Genomic DNA, 12919 nt, shown 5'->3' with positions numbered 1-12919 from the left:
ACCAGTGATTCTTCGCAGTTCTTTTACTCTTAAAAATAAAGGTGCTTCACGATGCCCTAGAAGTTCATTTTTGTATAAATGGTTCCATAAACCATTTTAACCTTTAACATCCGAAGAAACTTTCTGTTACAAAAAGGTTCTTTGTAGTAAAAAGAGAGTTCTTTAGATTATAAAAAGAAAGAATTTATTATTTTAAGAACATTAACTGAATGGTTCTTTGAGAAACCAAAAAATATTATTCTGTGAAAAACCTTTTAAGCACCTTTCATTTTTTTAAAAATTGTAACTATATTATATATTGTAAATATTGTTTATAGTCCACCATTTCATATAATGTGAACTGTATTCCTAAATAGTGTTGTCTGACATTACTTCAGATGTGTTTTATGCACCTTTTAAATGTTAAGAAACTAAAGGGAAATACTTCCATTGGAATTTGCATCCCCAGACACACAGCACTTACCTGTCTGATGTACATTTACTTACCTGATTAAAAAGTGCTGTTCTATATACATGTATATAATATAAAAATGCACTGTACAGCAGATGTGCATGTGCCGATTGAAAACCATTTAAGGCCACATTTTTTAAGCATCCATGCTTGTCCAAGTTTTTGAGGAAAGTCACTTGCACGATTAAATAAAAAAAACATACAAGCAAGTAAGACACTTGTCTATTGATACGACAGTTAATGTCTTCCCCCAAGGTACATTTTTGTTTACCATTGTCTTTTTGAGCACGCATTGATATGTTATTTGACATTTATGTTTTTATTTTTCTTCTGAAGAAGACAGGAGCATTCATAAGGGCCATGTGTATCATCTTCAAATAGAAATCTAGCTTTGTTGACACACACTGACTTAATAAACATGACATTTTTCATGTTTCTGTGTGATGTACAAAACAGGCCATGTTTGGTTGGAGCAAGAGGTGGCCACTGAGATGCTGTCTGTCCTTGTTCAAGGCATTGTCCCACACAGACGCTAAAACCCTTCCCCCACTCCCACTTCCTCTCATTCTGCTGTGTCAGAAGAGCCATCACTTCATCCCGACAGAGCACCTGACTAGCGCACACGCTGGTTTTGTTATAACTGAAATACACTTTGAATCTATTCATAAAATAATTTTTGTTTTAAATCAGCCTTGCGACGGCACACATCCTTCACCCACTAATACTGAATGTATCTCATTCGAGTAAGGGCAATGTCTTACGGTTGGTTTTTCCATACACTTTTTTATTTTAGTCACACTGTGTTCCACACGGATGTATTGTCCCAACAGGCATGTGTTTGATCTTGCACAGAAGGCCAAGGTGTGTTTACTAAGACATGGGAGAAAATGCAAAGGAAAATACAGAGAGGGGAGAGGAAGAGGTACTGTGTTCTTCGGCGTCTAGGTTGCATTGCTGATGAGATTCCCCTGTAGTCAGCGTCTCTATGGTTCAGCTTACAAGAGAGGCAGACACACATACAATAAACATCACACACACACTTATAGAGGCACTTATGTACATTGTGTGTACACATAGCTAAACATGCCCACATATGTTTTTTATTTCTTTTTTGAAAACGCTTAATAATTCAAGTTAAAAAGGTTTTTTTTTAGTTCCCAAAAGATGTTCTTAAAAGATTTAAATGACTTCTAACGTTTTTCAAACTATTTAAAGGTAAGAAAGGTGTGTTTTTTTACTTTATTTTAAAAGTCTACATGAAAGAATGAAAAAACATGCAAGAAAAATGTAATATTAGCTGCCCAAGAAAAACTGCATGTACGCTGCAGATCTAAATTATCAATGGATTTTATATTGGACAATTTTTGATAGGTTGCACCCTGGGGACACTACAGTCACAATTATTGGACGTGTTTGAAATCGCAGAAACAAAATGTCGCAACCTCTAAAACAAATTGACAGCTTGATGAATCGCCCGTGAAGCTCTATGAACGCTTAGCAGGTATTAAAAATTATTTAGAACGCTTTCAGGATTGAATTAGTGACCCGGGGCGCGCAGCGTGCACGATCCCTAAACGCCGACAAACTCATTACTGCGGAACGGCTCCCTCCACACCGCGAGCGCGGCCACGGCACAGCACCGACCCGCCGAAAAAAGCAATTTACAGATGGTGAGTGAGCGACCCTCCGCCGCCGCGCGACCGGCTGTCACACACGCTCGCTCGCGCGCACGCTCGCGCTGACACGCTGGGTGCTGAATAGACAAAGCGCAAAACATGCTATCACAGGGAGAAAATCTGCAAGGCTAGCGATTTTTAGTTCCACAGTTATTCCGTACACTCGAAAATAAACAAACAGACAAACAAATGCGTCCTAATGTCGAACTGTGCCTGATTATGATGAAAATGCGAAGATGAAATGCCAGAAGTTTGGAATTAGACTTTGTCAATTAGTGTGTGGAAAAGGCTTCTGTCAGTCACGCGTCACCTTGACAGCACTATAGCTCAGTAGTGTACAGGTGGAAATCCCTCTGGCTTTAGAAGACCAGCAAAAACATGATTTTAAATAGCAGTTTGATTATTTTTATTGGATAAAGGAAACAAACTGAAATAATATCCATAAATGTCTCAATAGTTTCGCCCTTGGTAGAAGCACAATTCATTTTCTTTTATACTGTATACCTGCGTATAGGTGTTCAATGACATTGCAAACGTGAACCATAACATGAAGAAACCTGAAGATGTGTAAGATTAGCATTTACATGTAAGCATTTTACATATGGTTTTAATCCAAAGCCACTTACAAGTGCATTCAAGCTATAGACCATCTAGCAAGATGGTCCAAAAGCACTTCCTGTTTCAGTTTTTTAACACTGAAGAAAATATTAATATTAATCAATATTAGAACAAAATACAACCAACTGAAATTTTAGAACTGAATCAAAATGTAAAATAAACGTGATCTAAAAAACTTAAAAACAACAGGAAGTGCTTCTGTTGTTTACATCTTGCAAAATGGTCTATACATTTTTCATCAGTATGTAAGTTCCCTGTTATCGAACCCAGGACCTTTTGTTCCGCTAACGCAATGGTTTTCCAGATGAGCTATAGGAACACAATTAGCAATGGAGGGGTCATGGCCATGAGTTATGTATACAGATGTATATGCTTTGGATAAAAGCATCTGCCAAATGCATAAATGTAAACAATGTATCCTGGTGGTTAGCACGCATTGATCCGTGGTGCTGATGTGGGAAAAGCTTGTTCGATTCCGGCTTGTGTACATATATATCTCTGTAAACAAGCTAAATATTAAAGATTCCACAAATTTGTAACTTGTCCGTGTTAGTTCACAGCTTGCTGCTGTGAGCACAAGTGGCAAACCTGAGATGTCTTTTTGAAATATAAGCCTGCTTCTATAATTTTCCTCGAGGTACAGACCGAAAGTGTGTTAAATCATCCCATAATAAAATCACGAAATGAAATGACTGAAATGAATGTATCTTTCAGCTTCTCTACTTCTTTGTTTTGCAAGCCCTCATTGACCTGCAGTGACCTTCAGAGAGAGAGATTGGTTTTGCTGATTCACTTTGATCCATGCGTTCACTTCTCCACACAACTCTGCTGTGTGTGCACCCTCGATAGCATGTACTTCCTCACTCACTCGAGCACTGGTGGTGTTCTGTTCAGAACAGATCAGTCCGAAATCTATTGGCATTTCAACTCTATACTCTTAGCCAATGATGTGATAAAGTGTGCAGTGAATCTGTTAAAGGAATATTCCATTTTCTTAAAAGAAAAATCCAGATAATTTACTCACCACCATGCCATCCAAAACGTTGATGTCTTTCTTTGCTCAGTCCAGAAAAAACATTGCAGGATTTTTCTCACTCCAATGGACTCTAACAGACACCAACACTCAACACCCAACTCAACACTTAACAGTTTTTTTCAACAGAGTTTCAAAGGACTATAAACGATCCCAAACGAGGCATAAGGGTCTTATCTAGCGAAATGATTGTCATTTTTGACAAGAAAAATAAAAAATATGCTCTTTTAAAGCACAACTTCTCGTCTAGATCTGGTCCAGCACGACCTAACGTAAATGCGTGTACTAGTGACGTAGGGAGGTCACGTGTTACATATATATAACGCAAATTTGCGGACCACTGTAAACAATAAACTGACACAAAGACATTAATTAGTATCAGTTTACATACAACAACGTAGGAACGGTCCTCTTTCAACACATTTGTAAACACTGGGGCAGAGTTTCGCGTTCGTCCTCTGTGACCTCTTGACGTATTGCGTGGGGTCACGCTGACGCATCACGACCAGATCTAGACGAGTTTTGTGCTTTAAAAGTGTATATTTGTTATTTTTCTTGTCAAAAATGACAATCATTTTGCTAGATAAGACCCTTATGCCTCGTTTGGGATTGTTTATAGTGTTTTGAAACTCCGTTGAAAAAAACTGTTACGTGTTGAGTTAAGTGTTAATTGTTGGTGTCTATTAAAGTCCATTAAAATGAGAAAAATCCTGCAATGTTTTCCTCAAAAAACATAATTTCTTCTCGACTGAACAAAGAAAGACATCAACATTTTGGATGACATGATGGTGAGTAAATTATCTGGATTTTTCTTTTAAGAAAATTGTGTGAAAATTTGACTTTTGGATTATTAAATATGTGACAATTACATTTTTTTATTGAGGGCAGTGAAAACCTGAACAATTGGCCCGACCGGGTCAGTATAAAAAATTATATTTATCAATATAATGACAGGGACATAAAATACATGTTTCCAATAATTATTGTGGTGCTCTATTTGAAACTTTTCATACACTTTTCAAGCAATGTGAAAAAAAGTGGATGTGGCAGATTTTTTTAGATGGCAACACATGTGACCACTGGCTGTAAAATCAAGGCTAAGGTCTCATAATCTAATTATGAGATTTGGAGCACCAAAGATTGTTTTCTTCTATCATTGATTTTACTCAGTCAACATTAAAATTATATTCTCAATGAATATTCTTTACATTACATAGTATGATTTTATGTAGAAGACAGTAAATCCCCAATAAATGACTTTAGCAGGGTTTCACAGACAGTGCAACTCTGTTGTACTTACCACATTTTTTCAAAGTATTTCAGACAAATAACCATGCTTAATTATTAATGATCATAGATGCTTATGTGTACTTAAGAGTGCTGTGTGTGTGTTTCATTAGCTCTTATTGTGCTTCTTATACAGCATGCCATGATGTGGATGCAGGTTATGGCTTGTGTGGCCATAATGAAAATAAAAGTAATGCATTTGTTGCATAGAAAGAAGTGTCCTTAGTGACTCTGGGGTCAATCAGCAATCAATTACTCCATTACTCTACTGAACCTGGCCAACAGCCATCACACACTTCATCCACAAAGTGTCCATCTCGTTTTTTCCTCTTATACCTTTATACAGTCACTTTATCCACATTCATGCAATGCTTGAGGCTTGGAGTCATGCATGAACCTGCACGTTAATGAGATTATTTACAAGGATCAGTAAAAAAGTTTGACTACAAAATGTATTTTACAGTGATAAAGGAAGGCTCATAGCTAGAAACAAAGCGTGGGAGAGATGCAGATAAAAAGGAGGAAGCGATAAAATGAAGCCGGGTCCACTGACACTATCATTACTCGTGGATGTCAGTAAGTGGACCAAAAGCGCTTTCCCTGAATGAACACACACAGAGTCAAGGACTAGGATCACCGTTCATCTGCTGTAAGAGTCTCCCTCTCTCGCAGCTTTTAAAGCCATGGATGCACATAACAATCATACGCTCCATCTGCACTACTGACGGTCCTCTCCATCAGGTGGTGCACTTCAGCAAAGAGAAGAGCTTCTGTTCTTTAAATACAACTGTGTTAAATTAATTTAGGGGTACACAGTGTGAATACCTCGTTTAAAGTTACAAAGTGTTTATAAAAGTGTGCAAAAGATCTATTAGTATATGAGTATAGAGCGCATACATTTTTAATAGGTCCTGTATGCTAGGAAGTGACCGATATACAGCATGTTTTGTCTTACTGTATGTGCATTTAGCATCTCAAGGATGTGATGTTCTGGGTCGTGTTGGAATAAATGCGACTCAGTACTCTATTTTGACAGGTAATGTGTGTTTCCTAATTTAGTTTGAACTAAAAGTTAGCAACCTTTCATTTGTAAAATCAATTCTCATACAATATAGCAAATATTTTATCCCTGAATTGGCTTACCCTGGAGCACAGGAGGGCTGAAGCGTATCTCAACATTTTGCTTACTCCCCTAATAGATGGCAAGTCTATCATGGCACTCATACACTTAAGAGAAATGTACTGACTTCAGTTCATCTAATCTGCATGTCGGTGTACTTTGGGGAAACTGGAGATATACCAAATATAAATATTTTTAAAACAATTGTATGGTAAATTTAAGTTATGCCTTTAAAATTAGTTTTATATAGAAGCATATGTTATGTTACAATTTAGATAGTTAAGTAAGTGTGTGTGGGTGCATATGTGTGTGTGTCAAATCAATAGATACCTCATAAGTGCCTCCTCTTAATTTGGTAATCTTAGATTTAGTGCACTTGATATCTGCTGACAGACAATGCTCCAATATCCAGGCTCTTGGCTTGATACGCTGTCTTAATGTTGGCAGTCTCTTTTGTATACTGCAGCCCTGAGGGTTCTCTCTATCACATCCTGACAAACCGCCACACGTTATGCACTCCATTATCTGTGTATGCTTATTTCTTATTAAGGCCCTCAATTATTTTTTTGTTTTCCTAATGATGCCAGTGAACTGAGGAAAGTTGTTGTCATTCTTTTACATCGATCTATTTTTATTGCAAAATAAATAAATGAAAATAATTTTCTTAATCAGCATTTTTGTATTGCTTCACGCTAAAATATCCCTGCATATTTAAAGCTTTGCTTGAGAAGCAAAAGATTTTCTTTTTTCACGTTTCAAACATTAACAAAACAAACTTTGTTAGATTCGTGTTTAAACCAGGCCTCACAGAAAGTCCTGTTATAGTAATGAAAATTTGTATTAATTTATTCATGTCCATGGCACAAAATTCATCTTTTTTTGTGCTTTGAGCATGAATGTCTTTTTTATGTCACTCACACAAATTTCTATAAATAGTTTTTCATGTCCGTGGAACGACTTTCTTTTTGGTGTCATTTTATGTATTGTTTTCTCATATTTTTTTCCTATTTTATCATTGTCGCTTGGGGTTTGAGTTAGAATCACTTTCTGTTACATTTGTAGGCATCCTAACCCAAACCCCAACTCTAACCCCGACTGCATGAGAATAGTTTTAAAAGCAGAAGAAAAACATGTAGAAATCAATACATCCTAACCCAAACCCCAAATCTAACCCCAAGCAACAATAATAGGAAAAGAAAAGAGAAAACAATACATAAAATGACACAAAAAGTCATGCCACGGGCATGAAAAACAATTTATAGAAGTTTGTGCGAGTGACGGGAAAAAGACATTCGTGCTCAAGACACGAAAAAAAGCTGAATTTCGTGCGATGGACACAAATAAATTAATCATATTTTTCGTGAATATAACACAACTTCCCGTGAGATCATGTTGTTCAAAGCTAATGTATAAATATATGTTTTTATTGGTTTAAAAATGTAAGTTTTTAAATCTTTTAAACATTTGACTTAACTTAAAGGGATAGTTCACCAAAAAATTAATAATGTCATTAATGACTCACCCTCATTGCGTTCCAAACTCGTAAGACCTCCGTTCATCTTCGGAACACAGTTTAACCCTTATGTGTTGTTGGGGCCATTTTTGGCCATTTTTGCAATTTTTTTGTCTTAATTTGGCCACAACTTTCTCTGTGTTTCAGCAAATTGAATGATTCTTGGTGACAAATCTTATATTTACACATATTTTAAGAAAATGCTTTGAAATTTAAAAAAATTTAACAATATACCGTGGGCAAATTTACTACCCTTCTGTGTTGTTAGCGGCCAAAAAAGGCCACTAAATTAAACTGCTGTAAAAATTTATCAGATTCATTTTTTTCACTTTTTTTTTGCATAAATCTGTCAATCAACCCCAGTACCGATCAAAACTACCAAATGCTTGCAAAAATTCCACGACTCCAACTCTTCCATCGCCAAGCCCATAAGTAGTGCCACCGATCCGGGAAAAAAATACACACAAAATGACCGATTCCCAATACAAAAAGTGAATGTGGACTGGATTCTCCTCCACCCTTTCCACAGTCCTGGGCATGCCAAAGACTGGCAAAAACATTGGCTTTGATGCATTTTTAATTTTTGTGCAGCATCAGATTTAATTTTTTTCTCCCTCATTTATTGTTTGTGGCCATTTTTCCCCCATTGACATCCATTATAACAACATTTTTTGATTGCAGAGCCATGACACCTTATTACCACGCATTCTTGATTCTTTGTGGTTTTACCTTTTTCAAAGAGGTAAAATTTGTCATTTTTGCTGTTGATCACCATGTGGCACCATTGGCCCTTTGGTAGCCTGTGCAAAAAAACAGAGCTTTAGTTCTGGATTGTACACTGAGTTATATGGAGTATAACAGCATATTAGAGAGAGAGAGAGTGTGTGTGTGTGTGTGTGTGTGTGTGTGTGCTTGCATGTGTGTGCGTCTGTGTGAAAAAATCTGTAAAAAAATCTTCTCTGAATCAGATTTTAATATACAACATTTATTATTAACCAAAATGCAAAAACAACTTCAAATAAACTGAACAATGAAGCAAGAGTAAAGGATGGATGGAGAACTAAACAATCAAACTAATTTTTAGTGTGTATATGTGTACGTGTGTGTGTTCAGTCTTTTCAGCTGGACTTGCAGCATATTACTTGGTGCTCTCTGCAAGTGTGTCCACCACAACAGATACAAGTGCTGACTGTTCTTTTTTTGTTCTGTACACCACTTGCATGTTCCCCTCTTCACTCCTGAGCTGCTGGTGCCTGCTGCTGTCTGTGGATTTGTGTCTAGGGGACAGCTACAGGAGAAAAAAATCCCTCTCACCAGGGCAGCACTAACTGGTGCGCGAGGGTGGTCATCTCTCCTCAATACCTAACACTAACCCTAAACACACACACACACACACACACACACACACACACACACACACACACACACACACACACACACACACACACACACACACACACACACTATGGTGTTATAGTCCATATAAGTCAATGTACAAACCAGAAATTAAGCTCTGTTTTTTTGCGCAGGCTACTGGAGGGTTGGTGGTGCCACGTGGTGATCAACAGTAAAAATGACAAATTTTACCTCTTTGCACAAGGAAAAGCCACAAAGAATAAAGAATGCATGGTAATAAGGTGTCATGGCTCCGCAATCAAAAAACGTTGCCATAATGGAAGCCAATGGGGAAAAAATGGCCACAAACAACAAATGAGGGAGAAAAAAACTCAATCTGATGCTGCACAAAAACAAAAAATGCATCAAAGCCAATGTTTTTGCCAGTCTTTGGCATGCCCAGGACTGTGAAAAGGGTGAAAAAAATCCAGTCCACGATCACTTTTTGTATTGAGGGTCGGTGATTTTGTGTTTTTTTTTTCTCAAATCAGTGGCATCACCTACGAGCTTGGCAACTAAAGAGTCAAAATCATGACATTTTTGGAAACATTTGGTAGTTTTGATCAGTTCTGAGGTTGATTAACAGATTTATGCAAAAAATTGAAAAAAATATTAATCTGATACATTTTTACAGCCGTTTAATTTAGTGGCCATTTTTGGCCGCTAACAACACGAAAGGGTAGTGAATTGGAACAAGGCACAAGGGTTAAGATGTTTTAGATTTAGTTCGAGAGCTTGTTGACCCTGTATTGAAAATCTACATACGGTATACTGTCCAGCAAGGTAATAAAAACATCATCAAAGTAGTCCATGTGACATCAGTGGGTCAGTTAGAATGTGTTAAAGTATCGAAAATACATTTGGTCCAGCATTGTCTTCTCTTCCGCGGATGACGTGTTATCCTCAGACATGTTTGCAAAGTTTTTTTTTTCAAACTTACAGCATGCGTCTCCCTCAGACTGTAAACGAAGCCCGGGCGCACAAAAAAAAAACAGCAGGGGCAAACCAGATAACACGTCAGCCACGTCGTACATCATCCGCGTCACTGCAGTTACGTGACTTTAGTCTCAAGCATGCGTTTCACAAGTTAACAGACATGGAAGAGAAGACGGAAGAATGCTGAATAAAGTAATAATTTTTGTTATTTTTGGACCAAAATGTATTTTCGATGCTTCAACACATTCTAACTGACCCAATGATGTCACATGGACTACTTTGATGATGTTTTTATTACCTTTCTGGACATGGACAGTATACCGTATGTAGATTTTCAAAGAAGGGTCAACAAGCTCTCTGACTCAATATAAAACATCTTAAATTGTGTTCCGAAGATGAACGGAGATATTACGAGTTTGGAATGACATGAGGGTGAGTCATTAATGATGTTATTTTCATTTTTGGGTGAACTAACCTTATAAAGGTGATGTGTGTCAATTTTAGCGGCAACTAGTGGTGAGATTGTGAATTGCAACCAACAGCTCACCTGGTAGCCACCACAACATAGGGACAAAACGTGCTCTGTAGAACGGTTTGTCCGTTTAGGGCTACTATAGAAACATTACGGCGATGTCAGGGTCCCACGGTGTATGTAGATAAATACGATACGGCTCATTCTTGGGTAATAAAAACAGTTCATTATGTAAGGTCTAAATAGACCTTTTGCGTGTTTGCAAACAGAGATGCCGTTTTTAGTGGGCGGAGCCCAACTGGTGGCAGAAAGTGAATGCTTCTCAATAGCTGTGTGAAGTATTTTATCGTTAAACTGTGATTTTTATGGATCTGGTGTTCTGTAGAAGTCTGTTTCCCCTATATTTCTCTTAAGTGTAATGTTTCTTATAACGTTTTCACCAAGTTACATTTAATTTTTAAATAAATTAAAAGTTTAAATGGCTTGGCTACTGTATGTGTGCATGTATGTAATGTATATGTATTGTTCTTTATTGGTGAATCAATTATTTTTACAGTATGAATCACTGACGTACTTATAAGAGCAATACTATCATGTATTCTGTATAATATCATTTATTAAATATTTCATAATTTTCCTGTTTTCAATTTCTTCCTTATAGCCTACGTGTTTGTTCTAAAACTGTTATGTTTACATACAAATTAATTTGTATAGGCCTGTTTATATATTATTAACACTTTACATCGTGTGTGTGTGTGTGTGTGTGCTATGTTTATATATTTATTAGTAAACATCATAATTTAGAGCAAACAGGAAGAAGACATAGGCTAAGATATAAGGTAAAAGGAAGTAATAGAAAACGAAAAAAAAATGAAAACTTTAATAAATGGTAATATTATTGATATTATGAACTAATTCAAATCTTTAATCTTTCTAAATAAATTATAAACGTAACGTGATGAAAAATCTATAAGAAACACATAGAGGGATCAGACTTCGACAGAACACCGGATATCTTCTCTAATTATTTTCTATTCAAATTATTAAAAGATTAACGTCGACTCGCAAAAGGTCTATACACCACTGATAATATAGTTATGTATATTGTAATGCATTTTTTATCAAGAGATCCTTCTAAAAGTTACACAATGCACCTTTAAGTTGCTTATTTTGTTTAATTCAACTTAAAAATATGAAACCCCATTCACACAGCACTTTGGCCCCAGAAATTTTTGTAAAATAGTAGGAGACTATTTTCGGGCAGTGTGTAATATCATTGCGCCTCCTGCAGCCATGTTACAGCAGCAAAGTCCTTGATTATTACGCCAGAATGAAAGTATTGTTCATACCCATATCTGCCTAGAAAATCGCAACTTTTAATTTTCAGTCGGTCTTAGATTCAATGGATTGTGCTAAGCTATGCTAAAAGTGGTACCGCCAGACCCGGAGATCGGCTGAGAAGATTCCAAAACGGTAAAAATCAAATGTTTAACTCTAGGGGAGCTGGAAAATTTTCTTTTTTTTTTAAAAAAAAGTGGAGTGTACCTTAAAGACCTCAAGATCTCACTCAAAAAGTGCCCCTTTAAAAAATGCAGAATAGCACGAGACTTCAAAACTTTAATGTTTAATATCAGAAATGTATAAACTGTAATGCAAAGTTTCCTATCTCATTGTCCCAGTTTTTGCGCTTCCTAATAACACAGAACAGAGCATAAACAGAAAGCATTGTGAAATAAAAGTTTCACATTTAATGTAGTGCACACTCAGCTTGTCTTTCAGGGAACGGTTAGCACAAGGAATGAAAAGAAAATCGAAATTGTGGTAAGAATAGTCACATAAATGACAAGAAACTGGCACGTGGTGACAGAAAGAGGTATATTAGCACCAACTGCTGGTAAGTGTGTGGGCGCATGCGAGTGAAAGACTGACAAATCATTTCTCTGGTCTAAATGTTGGAGAGGTATGTCTTGTGGTGAGACGCATTGGCAGTATGAGGTCATGTACGCTGAAGCTGGTGAAAGAAAGCCTGAGTTTCCAACATATCCTATTCCTACACTGCATTACTGAGCATTGCTATGATGAATTATGACACCCGTCTGCGATCTCCTGTTGCGGTGACCCCACTCTTCCTGCCGTCGCAAGCTACATCTGAAAGTCAAGCATTGTAGATGTTCACTTGCCTTTTTACAATTGATTTCTTATCCATTGGGGCAGACAGACAATTTACCTGTCCTGTCTGGATCCACTTTAGATGGGTGGCTATATTCATAGCAACATGACTGAGCATGTAAAACATGCAAACCATTATTACACAGTTCCCATGTGTATGACACGGGAAGGCTTGTTGCTCCTGTGGGAATGCTTTCAATGAAAAGAAGGTCTTTTGGTGCCCTTCCTCTTGAGCAGAAATCAGAGCAT

Source organism: Misgurnus anguillicaudatus, chromosome 8 (assembly GCF_027580225.2).
Source record: "Misgurnus anguillicaudatus chromosome 8, ASM2758022v2, whole genome shotgun sequence".
Lineage (NCBI taxonomy): Eukaryota > Metazoa > Chordata > Actinopteri > Cypriniformes > Cobitidae > Misgurnus > Misgurnus anguillicaudatus.
This window is presented reverse-complemented; position numbering follows the sequence as displayed.